The sequence below is a fragment of the Muntiacus reevesi genome, chromosome 1, assembly GCF_963930625.1.
Source record: "Muntiacus reevesi chromosome 1, mMunRee1.1, whole genome shotgun sequence".
Taxonomy (NCBI): Eukaryota; Metazoa; Chordata; class Mammalia; order Artiodactyla; family Cervidae; genus Muntiacus; species Muntiacus reevesi.
The window spans coordinates 277,615,239-277,639,597 of NC_089249.1; the positions used below are offsets into that span (position 1 = coordinate 277,615,239).

At 40.9% G+C, this 24,359-nt stretch overlaps 1 protein-coding gene across 1 annotated transcript in view; it reads left to right on the top strand.

The window, feature by feature from the left end:
* The window catches only part of MACIR (macrophage immunometabolism regulator), a 65,598-nt gene extending 41,500 nt beyond the window's left edge, over window positions 1–24,098 (top strand). Inside the window, exon 3 of the transcript XR_010661498.1 lies at window positions 24,056–24,098. The gene's annotated coding sequence lies outside the window, so the exon portion shown is untranslated. The remainder of the gene's footprint in view (window positions 1–24,055) is intronic.
* The last annotated feature ends 261 nt before the right edge of the window (window positions 24,099–24,359 follow it).

The following is a 24,359-nucleotide window of genomic DNA, read 5'->3' on the forward strand; positions in this document are numbered from 1 at the left end:
GAGGCAATAACGTTTCCTTCCAGTTCACTGATCCACTAATTTCTATTCACTTTAAACTGCTCTTGTATTTTTCAGAGGAAAAAAAGCTATTTTCTGCCATTTGCTCAGTTCTCATCTTTGGCTTTGAACAGACTCTGCCTGGATAACAAGGAGGAGCGGTCACTCTGCTGCTTTTATGGGCAGCTGTAACGGTCCGAGCACATGCAAATAGGAGTACAGATATTTCCATAAAAGGTGGGGCCACATGCCCTCTAGTTTGCTCTCTGATTTTAGATGGAGGAGAAAGATAGATTTAAGGAATTAGAAAGGGAAAAGGCCAGAAAAGGAGGGCAGCAGCTTGGAGAACGTAAAGGATTATCTGAGCAAAAGACAATATACTTGCATTTTGTTTTTTAGTAGCTCCCTCCCTGAAAGAGTCCTTGAAAAGTTTCTAAATTTGGTGGCTTTTTCTTGTACCACTGAAATGAAAGAATATTATTCTGCTTATTAGTTTAAATTCATAAGAATTCCTCTTCTTGTATGCTTATACAGGATTGCATATGACTTTTTGTTAAATCATTAACTCATTTTTTTCTTAGAAGTTTTGTACCTCTTGACAATCTTCCTTAAAGGGATTAAAACTGTATTAGCATTGGGCATATTATATAAATAGCTTCAGATTTCCATTAATTTAACTTGAAGTTTTTTTGTAAGTAAATAATCATATTCTCTTCATATGGTTTATAACCGAACTGGCTTTCTGGTTGTGGCATATGTAAGGGAGAATGGAAAGAAATTTATATTTCTATTATATCTTTACAAGAATCATCAAGAGGATTCTAATGTGCACAGAATGAGCACCAAATTTTCTATGTTACTTTTTTTTAGTCCCTTTTTAATGAAAATGCAAAACCCCAAGGATGCCTTATTAGAGACCATCTGAAATGTGCCCTCCAAAATGTGATTTGAATTCACTTCAGAGAAAGCTCTTAACAGGCCAGCTTTTGACGGCTACCATCTTCTCTGAGCTGCTGTGTAGCAGTTACGGAAGCAGAGCATCTCCACGCCAGGATCCTGGGTTGTCCTTCATGTTAGCGTCCCATGGTACACAGAGAGCCGGCTCAGGGACCAGAGGATCGCTGTGCCGAGGATAGCTGCGTGACCTCAGGCAGAGCCCTTCGCCCAAGAGAGGGGCTGTTTCCTCCTCTGTGAAATGGAGATAGCAATGCTTTTCTTACCCATCTCAAGGAATTACAAAAGGACTCTAATAAATTAGATAACAAAATTAGTAGAATCCTCATCTTTCCTGTTTAGAATTACTTACTAGAATACCATGTGTTTAGCCTACTTATATATTTATCTTCTCCACTACAACACTGTACATTCTTCTAATGCCATTTTCCTTTGTATCCTAATTATTGTAGGATCACATGTTAATGGAATGAACTATTGGCTTTAAAATTAAAGTACCGCATACATAGAAGGTGCTGGGTGTGATTTTGCATTCATATTGACAACAGGAGTCAGTTTAAAGATGAAAATCCCCCTGTGAGGTAGTCGTTTAACGCTAAAGGGCAATGTGTCCTGAATGGATGGAATCAGCCTTTTTCTCTGAGTTCAGTGTTATGACCAAAAGCATCATTTACTAAGCCTGGCCTCCTCATGAACAAATTCTATGAAACAACTCGTCTTTTTAGTTTCTATTTTCCATTTCACATTGAATGAAATGCATTCCATGGTGGAATATGTGTTAGAAGGAATGAAGATAATCCAAATAAAAAATTATTATTAAGCTGTAGACCTTATAAATAAGGTTCCCGAATACATCCATAAAATCACTGCATTTAAAGGACACTTTGCACAAACATGGACTCCAACAAGTTGCTTTGAATTGTAATAGTAACAGAGACTTCCTTTGTGGATTTGATGATGTTATTGCCGCATTTGCCATTCCTGTATTGAGAATATGAATTACCTGCTTCTAGGGAGTGAGAATATTTCCCCCCTGAGTTAGATATCAGAATATAGTTTCTATTCTTGACAGTCTTTTCTTATTTTTTTTCCTTTAAAACCAAACTCTAGACTTTATGTGGATTTACTAGTTTTTCCATTGATGTCATCTTTCTGTTCCAGGATACAATACAGAGAACCACATTGTATTTCATAATCCTCCCCCTAGTCTCTCCTGGTCTTGGACTGTTTCTCAGTCTTTACATTTTCCCCTCAAGACCTTGACAGTCTTGAGTAATACCGGACAGATAGCCTGTAGACCATCTCAAGTCTGGATTTATCTGGTTTTCTCTTTTTCATGTTATACGATGGTTATGGATTTCTGGAAAGAATGACTTAGAGGCAAAGTACTCTTTGTGTCATATCACATCGGGGAAAGTGATGTTCACATACCACTGCTGGTGGTGGTAAACTTCCGCACTTGGTCAAGGTGATGTCTGCCACACTCATCCACTGTAAAGAAAGGAGTCTTGAAGTCCAGCCAACACTAAAGGGGGCAAGGTGGGAATTAAATGTCACTTCTTGAAGGGGGCGTGTATCTGCATATACTCCTTGGAATTTTGTAAGGAAGGTTTGTCTCTTCTATCTATTATAATTTATATCAAAATGAATTCATGTATATTTATTGTATACAATGGGTTAAATCCAATACTGCTTTATATTATTGCTTAAAGCATTCTACCTTTGGCAACTGGGAACTCTCTCAGGTGGCTGTTTGTGTGCTTTTGACGTAACCTCAACCTTTTGTTGTTGTGTGTGTGTGTTTGTTTGCTTTTTTTTTTTAAGCACCATTCTAATAGGTATGTAGTGGGATCTTGTTTTAATTTGCATTTCTTTGATGACATATAATATGGATCATCTTTTCATAGGCTGATTTCTTTGATGAGGTGTCTGTTGAGGTCTTTGGCCCAGTTTTTAACTGAATTGTTTCTTACTGTTGAGTTTTAAGAGTTCTTATCTATTTGGGATAACAATCCTTGGTCAGGTGTGTGCTTGGCAAATGGTTCCTCCCAGTCTGTGGCTTGACTTCTCTTTCTCTTGACATTGCCTTTTGCAGAGCATAAGTTTTTAATAAAGCCCATCATATCAATTACTTCTTTAAAGAATTGTTCCTTTGGTATTATACCTAAAAATTTATTGCTATACCCAAGGTCATCTAGGCTTTCTCTTATGTTGTTTTCTAGGGATTTTGTAGTTTTGAATTTTGCAAAATGTGATGTTTTAAGTTAATTTTTGTGAAGATAGCCACTGTTAAGAAAGCTGTATTTTCACTTATGTTAAAAAGTCTGTTGTAACCAGTATGAACATGTAATATCATAAAATGACATTTTTCAATATCATGGACCATAGCAATCGTAGCCTCATTTTATTATTTTTTAGCTCATTATTTTTTTAATTGGGATAGGTATCTAATGATATTATGAGCTGAATTGGTCTTCCTCCAAGTTCGTATGTTGAAATCCTACCCTAGTACCTAGAATGTGACTGTGATTGCACCTTTAAAGAAGTAGTTAAGGTTAGGTGACAGCATTAGAGTGGTCTTTGGCTGCTATAATGAAATACCATGAGCTGGCAGTCTTAGACAATTGACATTTATTTCTCTTATTTCTGGGAAGTCCAAAATCAAGATAGCAGTAGGTACTGCAGAATAAATCACCCCAAAACTCAGAGCCATGAAATGGAAATGATCTTCTATTATTAGATCAGGGACTCAGGAGTGGCAAGGCAAGGTCTTTTCTGAGGTTGCAGTCAGATGTTAGCTGGGCTGCAGTCATCCAAAAGCTTGACCAGGGATGGAGTATCTCGTGCACACGGCTGGTAAATTGGTGCTGGCTGTGGGTGGGAAGGCTTTGTTCTGCTCTATGTGAGCCTCTCCTCAGGACTGCAGAGTGTCCTCATATGTGGCAGCTGACTTCCACAAGACAGAACATTCCAGAAAGCAAGACAGAAGTTGCAGTGCCTTTCATGACCTCATAGAGGGAATAACAGACTGTTCAGTTCTGCCATTTTATATTGGTCGCTGTGGTAAGCAGAAAAATGACCCCTCAAAATTGTCCTAAAACAGTAGAACCTGTGAATACGTTATCCTTTAATACCAAGAGGAATTTGCAACTATTTTTAAATTAGGTAGATTATCTTGGGTTATCCAGGTGGGTCCAGTGTAATTGCAAGGGTCCTTGTAAGTAAAACAAGTAAAAATCGAAAGTGTTAGTTGCTCAGTTGTCTGACTCTTTGTGACCCAAAGGACTATAGCCCGCCAGGCTCCTCTGTCCATGGAACTCTCCAGGCAAGAACACTGGAATGGCGATAACCCTATATGCAAAACAGAAAAAGAGACACAGAAATACAGAACAGACTTTTGAACTCTGGGGGAGAACGTGAGGGTGGGATGTTTTGAAAGAACAGCATGTATATTATCTATGGTGAAACGGACCACCAGCCCAGGTGGGATACATGAGTCAGGTGCTCGGGCCTGGTGCACTGGGAGGACCCTGAGGAGTCGGGTGGGGAGGGAGGTGGGAGAGGGGATCGGGATGGGGAATACATGTAACTATATGGCTGATTCATGTCAATGTATGACAAAACCCACTGAAATGTTGTAAAGTGATTGGCCTCCAACTAATAAAATAATATTTAAAAAAAAAAAAAAAAAAGAACACTGGAATGGGTAGCCATTTCCTTCTCCAGGGGATCTTCCCATTCCAGGGATTGAACCCGGGTCTCCTGCATTGCAGGCAGATTCTTTACTGTCTTAGTCACCAGGGAAGTAAAACAAGAGGTCAGAATTATAGTCAGAGAAGATGTGACTACAGAAGCAGATATTGGAGTGATGTGATTGCTATCTGGAAAGAAGCCACAAGCCAAGACATGCAGGCTGCCTCTAGATAGTGAAAAGGGCAAGGAAATGGATTTTTCCTTCAAGCTTCCAAAGAAATGCACCCCTGTCAACACCATGATGTTAGCCCACTGGGACCCATTTTGACCTTCTGTCCTCCAGAACTCTAAGATAATAACTGTATTGTTTTCAACTTCTCATAATTTATCACAGCAGTCATAGGATGCTAATGCAGGCTCATACCCACACTTCCTGGTGGCAGGGAACTACATAAAGGGTTGAATACAGGCAGCACAGACCACTGGAGCCATTTTAGATGCTGCAAAGGGTTTACCTACTTTAAAGGCTTTGATGTCTGTATTGTCAAACTGCCCCCTAGAACGACTGTATGGATATTTACATTTTAAAATTTGGATAAATACAGTGAAATCAAGGGAGGTGTCTTTCCAGTGTCTTCTTGGGGAGGAGAATATAAAGGGGAAATGGGTTCTCTCATTGTCTAGTCATCCTTCCTTCCGAAACAGTGGGAAATCAGGTAGCAAAGGGGAGGCCTCTAGCCAAGGACCTGTCTCTGTGCTTCTTAAGGGCATTTGTTCCTACCACACTTTATTCTGACCCTCTTTAAGAAAGCAAATTCCTGGATGCAATTCTACACATGTATTTTCACCTAAAAGAATTTAAGATCCATGTCAGACTTTAAAGCCAAGAGAATCCTAAATATAGCTGAATGTTTTATTTCCTTTAAGCATTCTGAGATTTGTCTCTTAACCAGGTGAACATTTTCATACTAGTCCAAAAAGAGGCGCTTGAAATAAAGACACATATTTAAGAGGAAACAAGTGATTTCCATGGCAGCTGAGGCAAGCTTATTCTCTGCAGAAGGCAGATTCTCTCAGGGGAAAATTTTCAAATGCATCTCTCTGGCTCCCTTGGTCAGATCTAATATCTGAATGTGCTTTCATGATGCTGATCATACAATCTTGGGCCATAGTGAGTGGGAAAATATTTATTTTTTTCTACAAAGTATGTACTGCCTCACAAGGAAATGCTGAGCAGGAGTCTTTCTCATTTTGGAAGTTTTGTTTTCTTTTCCCTTAGAAGATACAGAATGCTTTAAAAATTAATTAAAGCAAAGCAATGATATGCCAGTAAGCAGATGCTCTTTCCAGCACGGAAGTCCACATCCCTTATATATTTTCCCAGGCTTTCCCCACTGAACTCACAGAATTTCTCAAAGGGGATTTAGAGACCACTTAGTTCCCTTTTTCTTATAAATGAGGGATCTTTCTCTTTCTTATAAATGAGGGATTTTCTTATAAATGAGCCCTAGAGGCTTGATTTGCCATGAGGGCTCAGGGTATATACGTACTAGAGCTAGTACTAGACTGAAAAAGAATATACTTTATCACCCAAGTGAGTTTCTCTTTGCTTTTTATCTTTTCCCTCTTCCATTGTCATCAGACAAAAACTTTCAGTCGAGTTACAGAAAAAATTTTGCTGAACCTTATTTAAGCCCACAGGGTGTTTATTGAGTAAAAAAAACTTAAAGATTCACAAGTAGGTTCAACTCCCATGAGGTTTGTCTCAGGTACTCAAGTGCTTTCTCCAGGACCTGATTTTTGCCTCCATCTCTTTTTCTGTTTCCTCTGTGAAAGACCCGTTTTCAAATACATTCTGTCCTTACAGTGACATGAGCCTCTCATTCTCCAGGTTCAGGTCCAGCTGGAGAAAGTACTTCCTCTCCTGGCTTCCCAGCAAGTTCCCATCATTGCTTTGTTTTTTATTGGGACCTGTGCTCATCACTGAACCAATTTTGTTGGCCAGGAGGTTGCATTTTTCTCCTTCATCAGATCCAAGCCATGGACCATACCCCTGGAGCTGGGGATGTAGCCAATACTTTTTGAGTCATAGGAGAGTTGAGGCAAATTTTGAGTATTATTACTAGTAGAAGGAGAATATATGCTGACTGGCCCCCTAGTTACAAATGGTTTTCTGTATTCTCTTTTAAAATCTCTTCCTTTACGTTTCAGTATCAAGCACCTACCAAGTATCAGGTTTATATATGTGTTCAGTTGTTCAGTTGTGTTTGACTCTTTGCAACCCCGTGGACCTTAGTCCGCCAGGTTCCTCTGTCCATGGGATTCTCCAGGCAAGAATACTGGAATGGTTGCCACTTCCCTGTCCAGGAGATCTCCCAACCCAGGGATCAAACCCATGTCTCTAGCACTGGCAGGTGGACTCTTTACCACTGCGCTCCATGGGTTTACGGTTGGGATAAAGCAGGCAATGTATCTGACAGTTGTAATCCTCGGCGGGATTGTGTGTAGAAACAGTCATCAAAATAAATGGTTCCAGGGATAGGTTAAGTAAGAAAAACTAAGAGAGATTAGTGTTTATCTCTTAGAAGTATATGCTAGAACATTTACAGATAAAATGATGTGATGTCTGGTATAATTTCTTCAAAGTTGTCTGGGTTTTTAGGGGAGGATGGGGGTGTAGATGAAATTTAGTAGACAACTGATGAAGCTGGTTGATGGTTGTGTGGGGATCTCTACTTCTGTGTATGCTTGAAATGTTCTGTAATAAAATGTTTAAGAAAGTCCTACAGACAAATATGCTATTAAATAAGTTCCATGACAGAAATACATATATAACACAAGAGGACCCAACGAAGTTTCAGAGGTCAAGAAAGAGTTTCCAAGGAAGTGAAATATTATAATCTGAAGTAGGACTCGTGAGTATGAAGATATTAGGTAGACAGTACATCACACCCACTCCTGCTTGAGTTTGGAAACAGTTGAGAGAAAGACAAAGGACTCAGGCTTATGGAAATCAAAATGTCATCTTATTACCGACACAGTTTAGGATATGGTTTACATATGTAATCAGGTAAGCCCGCTAATACGCCTCTGAGTTGAACTGATGCTCGAAGACTGAAAACGAGATTGCAGACCACAATACAACCTCGTGAAAGCTGGAACAAAGGATGAGACAAGGGCAGAACTGGGTGTACTTATTCCCCTTTCACAAACCCTGCACTGGCGCTCCTCGTCTTCGGGTGGAGGAGTGAGCCAGAGCGGGACCAAAGGCCACGCTTGTCCCTGCGGGAGCTCCTCACAGATGGGTCATTGCGGAGCGGGGTGATGAATGGCTCCCTCTTGAGAAGTAGTCGGAAACTCGGTTCAAGGATGGCTAGGCAGGTCAAGAACAGGGAAATGTCTTCTGGGCAGGTGGGGCTGCCCATGGGAGGCCCTACATAGGCCTCGCCCTAGTGCTGGGCATGTATAGGAATGAATGAGGCTTGGTCCCGCCCTCAAGTCATCTGTGGTTTATGTGGGAGATCTACACGCAAAGACCCCACCACGGTGAACAAGACACACCTAAATACTGCTAACGAGAAGTGCAACACGAGTTGGTATTACTGAGGGAGTCAAGCTGAATTCTCAGCGTGTCCTAGTGGAGGAGGGGGAGAAGGAGGGAAAAGAAAGAAGAGGAGGATTAGGAAGGCCTTCCTGGAGGGGCAGTTATTTATCCAGTCCTTAAAAAGAAATCGCTCAAAAAAAAAAAAAAAGTCGCTCAGTGTCCGACTCTTTGCGACCCCATGGACTGTAGCCCTCCAGGCTCCTCTGTCCATGGATTCTCCAGGCAAGAGTACCGGAGTGGGTCCTCATGCCCTCCTCCAGGGATCTTCCCAACCCAGAGATTGAAGCCGGGTCTCCTGCACTGCAGGCAGATTCTTTACCATCCCGGCCGCCACTGGAAGCCCACCTGCCCCTTCAGGCGAGGTAGAAGTCCCGGGAGGAGAGGCTGAGGAGGGGCCCTCCAGGGAACAGGGGCTGTGCGCTGCCTCTCCCGGCCCGTCCGTCCAGTGTTCCCACCTGTCCCGTGTCCCCACGCCGGTCCAGCCTTTGAGGGAGGGGAGGCCTCGGGGTGTTTTTCTTGCCCCCAGATAATTTGTGTATAGTGAAAGCACAGGTGACGGCTTGCCACACTGAATATTTGGAACCTTGTAGCATTTATAGCCCCAGTTCCCGAGCAGGTGGTTTATTTTTAATTTATTTTTTTTTTATTGAGGGATAATTGCTGTTTTCTGTCAAACCTCAACATGGCTCAGCCATAGGGATACAGACAGGCCCCCCCTTTAGAACCTCCCTCCCAGCTGCCTCCCCACCCCACCCCTCCAGGTTGACACAGAGCCAGACTTCACGTTCACATTGGCTGTCTATTTTACACACAGGAGACCTGGGAAGTTGTTCCCGATTGTCTCCTATGGTCAACAGCAGCCTGTTGATAAACCGTCTGGCATTCCGATAAAAGTTTGCCTCTTTTTTTCCCTAGTAGATTTGGAACCAGAGGGTTTATCGACAGGCTGTTGTTGACCACAGGAGACAATCTGGAACAACTTCCCAGTCTCCTGTTGTAACCCTTCGGGTTTTAGCTCCTCAGCAGATGTGGCAAAGGCACCCTTCCCCCAGCCAACACGGTAGGGCTTGGCAGGCAGAGCGCCTGCTGGGCTTCGGTGCCCGCCACGTCGCTCCTCCGGGGCTTTCCTGCCGTGACTCCCCCGCAGACTGGTGGCTGTGACCAGCAACAGACGGACGAGCGACTGGCCTCTCTGGTTTGGGTTGCTGGACTTCCTATTTTTGCCGAAATGACGTCTTTTTAGACTCGCGGGTTATGATGGTTAGTTTTGTTTGTTAACTTGCCTGGGTCATAGGGTGCCCAGATATTTGGCCGAACGTTATTTTTGGGTATGTCTGTGATTGTGTGTCTCGATGAAATGAGCGTTTAAATCAGTAGACGGAATAAAGCAGATTTTCCTCCCCGGTGCAGGTGGACATCATCCAGTGAGGGCCTGATCAGAACAAGAAGATGGAGGAGGGGAGCATTCTCTCAGTCTGGATTTCTTTCTCTTTCCCCCTCCCTCCCCCTCACCTTCTCTCCCTAAGCACTTGAGCTGGGACATTGACCTTCTCCTGCCCTCAGACGGGACTCACAGCACTAAGGCGCCTGGTTCTCAGGCCTTCAGACTTGGACTGAAACTACCCCACGGGCTCTCCCGTGACCCTGGCTTGCAGATGGCATTGTGAGACTTCTCAGCCTCCACAAACATGTCAGTCAGTTCCGTATTTTACACACACACACACACACACACACACACACACACACACTTATTCTATTTCTCTGGAGAACCCTAGTACAAGAGTCAATAATGAATAAAATTTTTTGATTTCTCACAAATACGTTAAGAAGTTTTCTTGACCAAAAGATGTTTATTCTCAGCAGAATCACTTTTTTAAATCTGATTTTCCACATCACTTCCCTCTCTTTAAACCACATTGTTGTAATCTTCCCATCCCTTTTGATTCAGGCTGCATTTCTACAGTGCGCCTCAGTGCTCTTAAGGCTCTTCTGGAAATTTCAGTTTATTCATACCCATTCTCAAAGGGATGTTCTCTAGAGAAGGGTCAAGGAATAGAAAGTTTGACTTAGTCACTAAAAATGGGTCGCATGTCTGAAACTGTTAACTCAAGAGTTCCTGCACATTTTATTTTATTTTTTTAATTAATTAATTTATTTCTTTTTCTTTTTTTTTTTATTGTAGTGGTTTTTGCCATACATTGACATGAATCAGCCATGGATTTACATGTGTTCCCCATCCCGATCCCCCCTCCCACCTCCCTCCCCATCCCATCCCTCTGGGTCTTCCCAGTGCACATTTTAAATTAACAGATTTTGAGATGATTAAAGACAGGATATAGATTCCATATAAACAGTGTATATTTGATTTATTCATCCATTAGTTGAGTGTCAGATCCTAGCTAGGTGCTTTGGAGAAAACAGAGAAGATTAAATGGTTACACGTGTAATCCAAGTTCTTACAGTTTACTGACATAGACAAATACAAGCATTATGATAAATGATGTTGTTGTTCAGTTACTGTTGGCCCAATTCTTTGCAACCTCATGGGTTGTAGCCAGGCTGTTGTCCTCCACTATCTTCCAGAGTTTGCTCAGACTCATGACACAAGATACAGTGGGTCTAATAAGCAAGTTATAAAGGAGAGCTGTTTTCTGGTTAGTAGGACTTGGGAAAGCTCAATGGAAGTGACTTTTGAACAAAGGTTGGGTTAAGAATCGGATGACAGGGAAGGATTACAGGTCAGTGCTGTGGCAAAGCACAGATGGTATGGTAGGGGGGTGGTGTGTGGTCTGATTTAACCAAAGCATAGGGTATTGTGAGAATTTATTGACAGAGTGCCTGCTACGTGCATGCATTGCTTCTAATGTGCAAACACTATAAGACAGGCATCGCTATTCCCTTAGCAGATGAGAAGATCGTCATCTCAGAGAAGTTAAGTAACTGTCCATAGTTATGTAGCTGTAAGCCGTGATGTTGGGAGTCAGATGCAGATCTAGATGACTCAAAAGCCTGTGTTCTTTCTGCTCTACTACTACTGTCCTTAACTTGTGTGTGTAGGGGAGAAAATGTGGAATTGTACTTCATTCAGGAGGTAATAGAAGGGAGGCATGGGCAAGGAAAAGAAAACGCTCTGATTGAAGAGGCCTTATTGATAGCATATTTTTTCTGGTAAGGCATGCTCATATATAGATGGCATTATAAAAATGATGGTGGTGACAACATGTAGGTGTCATTTGCTAAATGCCAAAAATAGGTAAAAAATTATATCATCAGTGATGCTCAGAACTCTAGGTATCACGGTCGTGCAATTTGTTACCTGATGTAGTGGAAAGAGCAGAGGTACAGAGCCCAAAAGAACTTGGTTCCAATTCTGCTTTTCTAGTTATTGAACTCTAGGCAGTTTATTATTTATGAACTTTGATATACTCATCTGTAAAATAGGTCTACATACATATGTCATGGAGTTGTAAATGTTAGAAAAAGATTTTTTAAATCTTAGTGCATTTTATAACAAAAGCAGAAGAGTTAGATAATAAAAGTAAAAATTCTGCTGTAGAAGCAAGAGTACATCTGAGTATGTCTAAATGAAAAACATAATAATATGACAAAAATATGAATAGTCCTAGTACCAAAATTTAGTCTACCTTAATAAAGGCTGCTTTTTTATTTACAAAAAGAATTATTTACTAGAGTAGGCAGCTAAGGATATGACTATGAATTTAAATATATTCTGAGAATGGAGAGGATTTAAATTCATGTATATAAAGCAAAATACACCTAAACATAATTGTTGTAGAACCTCGTAAAAGATACAACTCATTCTTACTATCCATGAAAAAGCATATGAAATATGCTTTTACATCCATTGTATTAATGCTTCTCTGTCTAGATTTTTTAATGACAGTTTTTAATTCTTTTTGAGAAGAAATTCAGTACATCAAAAATAGGTCATGCTGTGCATGGATTTCTTTTCCTAGCTTGATGTGTGCTTACATAGTAGATTGAGAATTGAATCTTCTCAGAATGAAAAATGGATGCTTCTGACATTCATATAAAGCATCAGAAAATTGTAAATATATTTATTGAAAGTATTCCTGCAGTTGTTTTGAATGTAATAATAGTCTTGCAAAGAATGCCCATCTAGAAGGCTTTGTTTTTGTTAATAGACTCTTCTAATTGAGACTCTTGTGTGGAAACCTCCCAAAAGGAAATCCTATAATTGGAGAAAGCAGGGAGGGAATATACAGCATTCCAGATAATTTCACCTTCTTGAAGCCTTAGCGAGCGGTTGGTGTTTTAATTGATTTCTTGCCCCAAGTCAGGACACTGGACCTCGATTAATGTATCTAAAGAAATACTAGGAACAACTTTTAAACATATACAGTTAGTAGAGTCTTTAGGATGTATTTATGTTCTTTTTGTAAGGTGTAACTATTACTGGAAAATACTGTGAAGGACCCCATTGAACTATCAATAGTCTTACTAGATTTGTAAGCTGAAAAAGTAATCCCTAAACTGGGAAAGTATTTTCTCCAGAGGGTTCTTTTCAGGACACTAGGGCAGAGTGCTGAAAAATAAGTCCATTCCCGCAAAATATTCTGTCAGTCTTTCCCTGGAGTAAGTTGTGTACAAGGTATAGTTTTAAAAGTTGAGGTGAGTAAATGCTTGCAATGAACTGATTAGTCTATCCCTGCCTTGCAATCTAAATCTGAGTAATTTATTTCAACATAGAAATATATAAATACTATGATACCATTCATTTCTCTTATATTCTTAATATCCAGGTATTCCCAAGTCTTAACAAAATTTATGCATCATAACTTTAGAATTTACCTTATTTTAGGGATGTGTCCTGTGTAAGTGGCCATAAGTTTAGATGCATAAAATGTACAAAAATGGCTGCTATGACATTATTTATAAGAATAATGCTATAATGAAATCCTAATAATAGCAGAGTGCTCAAAAGTGTTAGGCTAGATTCAGAAGTTGGAATAACATGCAGCCATTAAAAATGGAGTTCTTGAAGACTAAAGATATTAGAAAATTCTTGGAATTTGATGTAAGAATTATAATTACAATTATGTATATAGTATCTATCCAGATATAAAAATATCAGCATATCAAGCATTAAAATTATTAGAAGGAAATACTTCAAATATAACTGATTATTTGGGGGCACTGGAATTTTGAGGGATTTGTTTTCTTCCTTGTTAATTAATTGATTAATGTCACAGGCCTTTATTAAAACCTAACGTGTGGTAGGCACTATACTAGAGAGCTGTTCATTCAATAGTGAGCAAAAATAAAATAGCCCCTGTCATCATTATGCTTCTAATACAGTGGAGAAGACATATTAATTTTTTAAAAGCATGAATAAGTATAAAACTACAGCTGGGATAAGTGCTAAGAAGGAAGGAGACTGTGAGCACCTATGACAGGGAGCCTAGCATAATTTGGGGTTTAATTCACTGCAGAATTGACAAGTGCATGAAAGCCCAATGTGTGGGCAGGAGATTTTAGCAGGTGCGTGCGGGAGGAGGACTGGGAGCATTTCTTCGCACAGCAGAAGCCCTGTGGTGGGATGGGGGCTGAGTGTGGTGTTATGGGAAGAGGGGTTAGGGAACATAATATAGTATTTGTGTTTTAAAATTTTCATTCTCGTCTGCAGTGCGGAAAAGAGATTAGAAGGAGGAGAAGCACAGTCAGGAAACCTAGCCAGGGCATTATGGCAGCAGTATAGGTCAGTGGTGATAGTACTTCGGATTAAGGAGGTGAAGGTGGAGACATAGCATGGAAGGGATGGAGTCAAAACACATTTAGGGGGTAGCCATGCAATGGACTTGATGATGGATTATACATGGAGATGAAGGAGCAGGGAAGACTGAAGAGGACTCCTAGGTTTCCAGTCTGAGCAACTATTTGGAAGGTGGTGCCAGTCATTTCAGCGAGTGATCCCGAGGTCCTGAGGAATTCTGTAGGTTGTCAGGTAGAGGGTGGTTGGGTAGAGCTCATTTCAAGTTGCCGCTACGAATCCATGGTGACGTTCATCGGCCCTGATGGTGGACTTTCTCCAAAAGCCAGGCTCGGTCACTCAGGGAAAGAAGGTGGGGCTCACCTCCAGAGGTGGGATTTGGCTCCACCAGTGAGGAGCAAGTGAGTTTAGCACGTGGGCGGGAAGTTTTCAGTGATGAGGAACCGAGAAACCGATGATGAATGCACATGTTTTTTTAAAAAAAATAAAATGAGAAGGCTTGGGGAGTCTTGCGCGTGGCGAATTGGGGGTGATCGTGGAGTACCTTCACCGCGGCTGTGATCGGCGGTGGTCTTCCCAGCCACTAAGGGCTTCCGCAGCGCCCCTGTGGGAATTGGGCACCGATGGAGAGGCAGTGTCACCGCTGTAAGCATCGCAGCCCTTCGGATTGCAGGGGGAGCTGATTTCCACCTTCGCCTGCGGTCTGCTGTGGCTGCAGGCCAAGGAAGATTCCTGGGGCTCCGTCATCGGTGGAGCGCTCACCCGGGCGGTGCTGGCGCCCCACGGTGGCCCCTTGGACATAGTGGGCTCGGCGATGATGGGGGGCATCTTTCTGACCCTCATCCTTCTCACGGGCCACCCCACCCATCGGTTCCGCAATGCACCCCCATTCCTGGAGGACCCCAGCCAGCTGCCCGCTAAGGAGGGTGCCCCGGTTGCCAGCAGTACCTCTGAGGACGTGACCCCGTATCGCCGCCACCGCGGGCGCTCCTCCTTCCTCCCCTCCCTGGTGATCTGCCTCGAAGGGAGGGCTGGCTCCCAGCTGGCGCATGGAGCCTCCAGAGGGGAATTCTATTTGCTGCCTAATCCCAGGGCACCCCAGCTGCCCTGATGGGTGGGTCCCTTTTCTCTCAGGGCACCCCAGCCCCCACTCATAGATTAACAGGCTCTCCCCAGCCCCTTTGCACTGCGCTCTGATGAGCATTTAAAGCCGGTTTTGAAATGCCCGCCGCCCAAAAAAGAGAGAACGCTCCTAATGTGCTCATGATGTATTGACTCTAAACAGAGGGTTCAGTGACTCACGTTTCCCAAATGTTGAAGGTTGACCATAATTTCGAATAATTAAATAAGCAAGCTCCAAATGTGGAAGTTTTGTCAAAAGATGGAGTTCTTGAATAAGTGCCGTTAGATAAGAATTAGTTATAGGTGACTAAAAGATCTTTTCTACACTTTGTAGTATTTTTTGATGTCTCTTTAATATGTACATCTTGCTATTGTAATCATAAAATAGGTATAAAACAAAAGACATCCTCATTTTGCTTTCAGTTGAGGTCAATATTTTGAAACTGCTAAATGAATGAAGGGAAGTCTAGAGAGAGAGTAAATAGTGAATAAAAAATCTTGGATTTAAGTGGAATTAAACCAAGAGTAAACATTTTCTTAGTTCCTGAAATCCACTTGAGATTTTATATCCCATTCACTAGGACAACTGTCTTTAAGAACCTAACTGCAACCTGAGTGTTCTGTTAGCTTAGGAACTAACCTAACTGTTCTCCCAACCTGGCTCACAGTGGCTACTTCTGAAAAAATGGACATGATCTGTTCTTGTTGGCATATTTAGGGGGAAAAAGTAGGTATATTATTGTTTTCAAGATATTTTTGAGGGTAATATTCAAATGGAGGAAATTTCTTAGCATCAAATGGTACCGTATCTGTGATATATTGGCATTAGAGTCAGAGGCTCCTCTTAGTCTCTTTGAGTTTAGGAACTTAAAGATCGTCTAGTCCTGCAGATTTATTTTCACATGAAGAATCTGAGATTTAAAGAGTGACTGATGCAGTCTAGCTTCTTCCCTCTGCCTTATCCTGATGAGGCTGTGTAGCTTTTTAAACAGAGAGTCTGAACATTTCCTAATAAGCTGTCAAATCTTAGTCCCCACATTCAAAGCAAAACTAAATGCCTTCTCTATTCTTGTGTTTCTAGTCTGGTGGAATCCTTAGTGGCATAATCTTATAGCAGCATTTCCCGAAATGTGTTCCAAAAAAAATTAATAGATGCTCTATTAATGTTACATGATGTATTCTCCCTTGGACATGCACACCTCACATTAGCATATAAAAGCCTATCATAAGTCCTGAATTATATTTTAAAACTTTACTTAGTCTAGTCAAATTTACTATATGTTTTTAAGGATTAGATTTTTTACCATCTTTCAGTCTTTCATTTTTAACTGGAAGATAATTGCTTTACATTCTTTTAGTGGTTTCTGCCATATGTCATCATGAATCAGCCATAGGTATACACACGTCTCCTTCGTCTTAAACCTCCCTCCCTGTCCCACCCCCTAGGTTGTCGCAGAGCACCAGGTTTGGGGTCCCTGTGTAATACAGAAGATTCTCACTAGCTCTCTGCTTTCCGTACAGTAATGCATGTGTTTCAGTGCTGCTCTCTCTAATCATGCCACCTTCCCTCTCCCTCACTGTGCCCGGAAGTCTGTTCGCTATGTCTGCCTCTTCATTGATGCTCTATATATAGGCTCCTCAGTATCATCTTTCTAGATTCCATGTACGTGCATTAATATATGATATTTGTCTTTCTGACTTATTCACTTTGTATAGTAGGCTCTAGGTTCATCCACCTCATTAGAAATAGGTCAAATGCATTCTTTTTATAGTGGAGTAATAGTCCATTCTTTAACATTGCCTTTCTTTGGGATTGGAATGAAAACTGACCTTTTCCAGTCCTGTGGCCACTGCTGAGTTTTCCAAATTTGCTGGCATATTGAGTGCAGCACTTTAACAACATCATATTTTAGGCTGAAATAGCTCAGCTGGAATTCCATCATCTCCCCTAGCTTTGTTCATCATGATGCTTCCTAAGGCCCACTTGACTTCGCATTCCAGGATGTCTGCCTCTAGGTGAGTGATCACACCAAGTGGTTATCTGGGTCACGAAGATCATTTTTGTATAGTTCTTCTGTATATTCTTGCCACCTCTTCTTAACATGTTCAGCTTCTGTTAGGTTCATACCATTTCTGTCCTTTATTGTGCCTATCTTTGTGTGAAATGTTCCCTTGGTATCTCTGATTTTCTTGAAGAGATCTGTTGTCTTTCCCATTCCGTTGTTTTCCTCTATTTCTTTGCATTGATCACTGAGGAAGGCTTTCTTATCTCTCCTTACTATTCTTAGGAACTCTGCATTCAGATGGGTTTATCTCTTCTTTTCTCCTTTGCCTTTAATTTATCTTCTTTTCTCAGCTATTTGTAAGGCCTCCTCGGACAACCATTTTGCCTTTTTGCATTTCTTTTTCTTGAGGATGATCTTGATCACTGCCTCCTGGAAAATATCACAAACCTCTGTCCATAGTTCTTCAGGCACTCTGTCTATTCTGTCTAATCCCTTGAATCTATTTGTCACTTCCACTGTATAATCATAAGGGATTTGATTTAGGTCATACCTGAATGATCTAGTGGTTTTCCCTAGTTTCTTCAATTTACGTCTGAATTTGGTAATAAGGAGTTCATGATCTGAGCCATAGTCAGCTCCTGGTCTTGTTTTTGCTGGCTGTATAGAGCTTTTTGACTGCAAAGAATATAATCAGTCTTATTTTGGTATTGACCATCTGGTGATGTCCATGTGTAGAGTCTTCTCTTGTGTTGTTGGAAGAGGGTGTTTGTTATGACCAGTGTGTTCTCTTGGCAAAACTCTGTTAGCCTTAGCCCTGCTTCATTTTGTACAATGACACAAAGGCAACGCCAAAGAATATTCAAACTACCGCACAATTGCACTCACCTCACATTCTAGCAGTCATGCTCAAAATTCTCCAAGCCAGGCTCCAATAGTACATGAACTGAGAACTTCTAGATGTTCAAGCTGGATTTAGAAAAGGCAAATTGCCAATATCCATTGGATCATAGAAAAAGCAAGAGAGTTCCAGAAAAACATCTGCTTCTGCTTTATTGATTACACCAAAGCCTTTGTGTGGATCATAACAAACTGGAAAATTCTGAAAGAGATGGGAATACCAGACCATCTTACCTGCCTCCTGAGAAATCTGTATGCAGGTCAAGAAGTAACAGTTAGAACCAGACATGGGAAAATGAACTGGTTCCAAATTGGGAAAGGAGTATGTCAAGGCTGTATATTGTAACCCTGTTTATTTAACGTATATGCAGAGTACATATTGCAAAATGGTAGTATGGATGAAGCACAGGCTGGAATCGAGATTGCTGGGAGAAATATCAATAACCTCAGATATGCAGTTGACACCACCCTTATGGCAGAAAGCAAAGAGGAACTAAAGAGCCTCTTTTTGAAAGTGAAGAAGGAGAGTGAAAAAGCTGGCTTAAAACTCAACATTCAAAAAACTAAGATTGTGGCATCCAGTCCCATCACTTCATGGCAAATAGATGGAGAAACAATGGAAACAGTGACAGCCCTTATTTTTGGGGCTCCAAAAATCACTGCAGATGGTGACTGCAGCCTTGAAATTAAAAGATACTTGTTCCTTGGAAGAAAAGCTATGACCATTATAGACAGCATATTAAAAAGCAGAGCCATTATTTTGCCAACAAAGGTCTGTCTAGTCAAGGCTATGGTTTTTCCAGTGATCATGTGTGGATATGAGAGTTGGACTGTAAAGAAAGCTGAGCACCGAAGAATTGATGCTTTTGAACTGTGGTGTTGGAGAAGACTCTTGAGAGTCCCTTGGACTGCAAGGGGATCCAACCAGTCCATCCTAAAGGAAATCAGTCCTAAGTATTCATTGGAAGGACTGGTGCTGAAGCTGAAACTCCAATACTTTGACTACCTGATGCGAAGAACTGACTGATTGGAAAAGACCCTGATGCTGGGAAAGACTGAAAACAGAAGGAGACGGGGACGACAGAGGATGAGATGGTTGGATGGCATCACCGACTTGATGAACATGAGTCTGAGCAAGCTCTGAGAGTTCGTGATGGACAGGGAGGCCTGGGGTGCTGCAGTCCATGGGGTTGCAAAGAGTCGGACATGGCTGAGTGACTGAACTGAACTGATTATTCCATTATGTATATGTAGTACAACTTAGATTGTTTTGATAATAGAGCAGGAATAAACTTTTTGGATTTATTAATGGTAACAGGCATAGAAACAGGCATGAAGTTGTACAGGGAAATCATCAAAAATGCTTATTGAACTTGCCTCCCCTCTGTCTCAAGACTCTATCAAGTCCTTCTAGGATGCATTGGATGCACTGGAACACAGCAGTTGGCCTTGGAAAAATGTGGAAAGGATGGTAAGGCAACATTAAAGCACCCACTGTCACAGCAAGCAGCAGAGTCACAGTTAAAATGGCCACCTATGGTGATGACCTAAGGCTTCACCTAATGAATACCATCTTCTAAACTGACTAAAAATCTAGCCATTAGATTTTTATGGATCGCCAAAGTGTTGATTCTAAAAAGTCTCTTAAAGATGTAGTTATTTAAAATGGAAGAAGCACTATATTAGAAGGGCAGGTTTATGTGTAAACATGCAAAATGATATTGCAAAATTCCATCATTTCTTTGGCAATCCTTTAATGTTTTAGTGACGAATAGGCCTGGTGGCTCAGATGGTAAAGCATCTGCCTACAATGTGGGAGACCTAGGTTCGATCTCTGGGTCGGGAAGATCCCCTGGAGAAGGAAATGGCAACCCACTCCAGTATTCTTGTCTGGAAAACCCTATGGACAGAGGAGCCTGGTAGGCTACAGTCCATGGGGTCGCAAAGAGTCGGACACGACTGAGCGACTTCACTTCAGGCCAAAATCCACACAAAGTGGGTATTTACCTTATTTAAGTTAGATGGTGAGTATTATAAAGCCTAAATTTTAAAATTGGTTTTGAAAAAATCTTACATGCCATAAAATGGGTACCTCTAAAGTGTATGGTTCAGTGGGTTTTAATGTACTAACAAAGTTATATAACCATAGCTAAAATCTGATTCCAGACGTTTTCATCACTCCCAAAAGAAACTCTATGTCCATTTGCAGTCACTTTCAATTTTCCCTGCTCCCTGGCCTGGAAACCATTAGTCTTTCTGTTTCTATGAATTTGCCTATTCTGGACATTTCATAGAAATGGAATCATACAATACATGCCCTTACGTGTCTGGCTTCTTTCACTTAGCATAATGTTTCCAAGACCCATCCATGTTATAGCATGTATTTATAATTCATTCCTTTTAATGAGTAAATAATATTCCATTGTATGGATACTCTACATTTTCTCTATCCTTCATCTGTGGATGGGCATTGGGTCATTTACATTTTTGACAGTTATAAATAATGCTGCTGTAAGCACTCCTATATACATTTCTGTGTAGTCATATGCTTCTGTTTTCTTAGATACATACCTAGGAATGGAATTGCTGGATCAAATGGTAACTCTATGTTTAACTTTTTGACAAACCTCCAAACTGCTTTCCAAAGTGGTTGTACCATTTTGTATTCCCACCAGCAGTGTAAGAGAGTCCCAATTTTTCCATATCATTACAAGCATTTATTTTTGTCTATCTTTCTCATTCAAGCTATCCTCACAGGTAGGAAATGGCATCTTATTGTGGTTTAGATTTGCATTTCCCTAATGGCTAAATTTGGAAAAGTCAGCAGTGGCCGCAGGACTGGAAAAGGTCAGTTTTCATTCCAATCCCAAAGAAAGGCAATCCCAAAGAATGCTCAAAGTACCGCACAATTGCACTCATCTCACACACTAGTAAAGTAATGCTCAAAATTCTCCAAGTCAGGCTTCAGCAATACATGAACGTGAACTTCCAGATGTTCAAGCTGGTTTTAGAAAAGGCGGAGGTACCAGAGATCAAATTGCCGACATCCGCTGGATCATTGAAAAAGCAAGAGAGTTCCAGAGAAACATCTATTTCTGCTTTATTGACTATGTCAAAGCTTTTGGCTGTGTGGATCACAATAAACTGTGGAAAATTCTGAAAGAGATGGGAATACGAGACCTCCTGACCCACCTCTTGAGAAACCTATATGCAGGTCAGGAAGCAACAGTTAGAACTGGGCATGGAACAACAGACTGGTTCCAAATAGGAAAAGGGAGTACGTCAAGGCTGTATATTGTCACCCTGCTTATTTAACTTAAATGCAGAGTACATCATGAGAAATGCTGATCTGGAAGAAGCACAAGTTGGAAGAAGTATCAGTAACCTCACATATGCAGATGACACCACCCTTATGGCAGAGAGTGAAGAGGAACTGAAGAGCCTCTTGATGAAAGTGAGAGAGGAGAGTGAAAAAGTTGGCTTATAGCTCAACATTCAGAAAACTATGATCATGGCATCCGGTCCCATTACTTCATGGCAAATAGATGGGGAGACAGTGGAAACAGTGTCAGACTTTATTTTTTTGGGCTCCAAAATCACTGCAGATGGTGATTGCAGCCATGAAATTAAAAGATGCTTACTCCTTGGAAGGAAGGTTATGACCAACCTAGACAGCATATTAAAAAGCAGAGACATTACTTTGCCAACAAAGGTCAATCTAGTCAAGACTGTGGTTTTTCCAGTGGTCATGTATGGATGTAAGAGTTGGACTGTGAAGAAAGCTGAGCACCGAAAAATTGATGCTTTTGAACTGTGGTGTTAGAGAAGACTGTAGAAAGTCCCTTGGACTGCAAGGAGATCCAACCAGTCCATCCTGAAGGAGATCAGTCTTGGGTGTTCATTGGAAGGACTGATGCTGAAGCTGAAACTCCAGTACTTTGGCCACCTAATGCGGAGAGTTCACTCATTGGAAAAGACTCTGATGCTGGGAGGGATTGGGGGCAGGAGGAGAAGGGAATGACAGAGGATGAGATGCCTGGATGGCTTCACTGACTCGATGGACATGAGTCTGGGTAAACTCCAGGAGTTAGTGATGGACAGGGAGGCCTGGCGTGCTGTGATTCATGGGGTCGCAAAGAGTTGGACATGACTGAGTGACTGAACTGAACTGAACTGAACTGAATGGCTTAATGATATTGAGCATTTTTACCTGTTCTTGTGGCTATATGTTTTTTTTGTTTGTTTGTTTTGTTTTGTTTTGTTTTCTTATGGCTATATGTTTATCTTCTTTGGAGAAATGAATGTCTCTTTAGGATCTTTGCCCATTTTGAATTTGGATTATATGTCTTTTTATTAAGTTGTATGAGTTCTTTATGTATTCTGTATGAAGAATGCATCTTCATATATTTTCATATTTGTGAAGATATATATCTGTATTCCCTTATCAGATATGATTTCTGAATATCATCTCCCATTCTGTGGATTGTGTTTCCACTTTCTTGATAGTGTCTTTTGAATAGTAAATGCATTTATTAATACATTTCTTTCTTATGATTTTTTAAATGGAAATATAGTTGCTGTATAGTATTATTTGTTATAGGTATACTATAGTGATTCACAATTTTATTCTCCATTTATAGTTATTATACTGGAGGCTTTCTTTGTTGCTCAGATGGTAGAGTCCTCCTGCAATGCAGGAGAGCCGGGTTTGATCCCTGGGTTGGAAAATTTCCCTGAAGGAGGGCCTGGCAATCCACTCCAGTATCCTTGCCTGGAGAATCCCATGAACAGAGAAGCCTGGTGGATTACAGCCCATGGAACTGCATAGAGTTGGAACACAACTGAGCAGTTAACACATACATTTTTATTATAAAACATTGACTATTTTCCCTTTGTTGTACGATATATCTTTATAGTTTATACCTTAAGGTTTGTCCCTCTTCTTCTCCCACCTCCTCTGTCTTGCCCCTGCCTCATTCCCTCTCCTTACTGGTAACCACTGCCTTGTTCTCTACATCTGTGAATCAAATGCATTCTTCTTTATATCAGCTGTCTTAGAATCGAAAACTTGGAGGCAGTGGCTAAAAGTGAATGAAAATTTAACAGATACAAAGCAAATGTCCAAGAACATATTTTATGGGACTTTTTCACTTCGTTAAATTCAGCTGCCTGGAATTATTTGCTAAATACTTTCCCATTCAAATTTTTGGAATGAAGGATTTGTCTTTTAAAGAAAATTTTTCATTTCACTGTAAAGAACATGCTGTCCTTGCCTTGATGCTTTCTCACAAAATGGCTCTTTATCATGTCCTTTGCTTAATAAGTAGGAAGAGACATTAGAGCAAGTTTGTTTCATGGTAAGGCGCGAAGATACAATAGATGAGTGACAGTGCGGTTCACATACTCTGTTCCCCAAACATTGCAGGTGGAAACTTTTTAAAGTGTTTTTCCTGATTCACCTTTCTCAACTCTGTCTCAATGAGAATGCAAGAGGAGGGTGAACAATATCTTAAGGTAACAGCAGTAGTGTTCCCAAAACCGTATCAGGGCAGCACTTTCAGTTTGGAGAGTACTGTTTCTCCTGGTTACTAGTGGGATATTTTTGTAATAATTATAATGATAGTAGCAAAATACTTGGTATTTTTTTTATGGAATGTGTCAGATACATACATTAATTTATTTAACCCTGTGAAGTAGATATTTTAATATGTTCTCAGATGAGGAAACTAATTTTAAAGAGGTTAAATAAATTGCCTTAGATTGCACAGCTAATGGTCAAATTCCTTTCAAAGAAGTGTTTGAAAGGGAGCGTGTTGGTTCTATACCGAGAAGGCCAAAGGCAGCTAACTTCTGCTACAGGCCTCGGCTGATTATTTGATTTCCAAGGCACCCTTCTTACCCTAAGAGTCTGTACATCTGTGACTCTGTTACCATTGTCCGTTCAGGGTTGGGTGATGATGTAGGTTTTGGTGATGAGGATAATAACAGCAGTTACAGTAATAATAATAGCTTCTTCAACCATCTCCACAGGCCAAGTACATTCCCTTTGTCATCATCAATTTCTGCAATAGTTCGCTAAGGTAAGGCGTTTTTATCCAGTTTACAAAGAACTGAAGTGCATTGAGAAGAAACGGAGGTGTTCAATGAGCTGTGACTCCTTTGGGGTTATGCAGTGGCAGAACTGAGAATGAAACTGGTTTTATTTGACTTTGAAATACTGGCTGTCATTCCATGAAGATTGGGGACCTTATATGATGAATCTGCCACCAACTCTTCGTTATCAGGCTTTCCTTAGATGGCCATCATGCCGGATTTACATTGTATATACAAACAT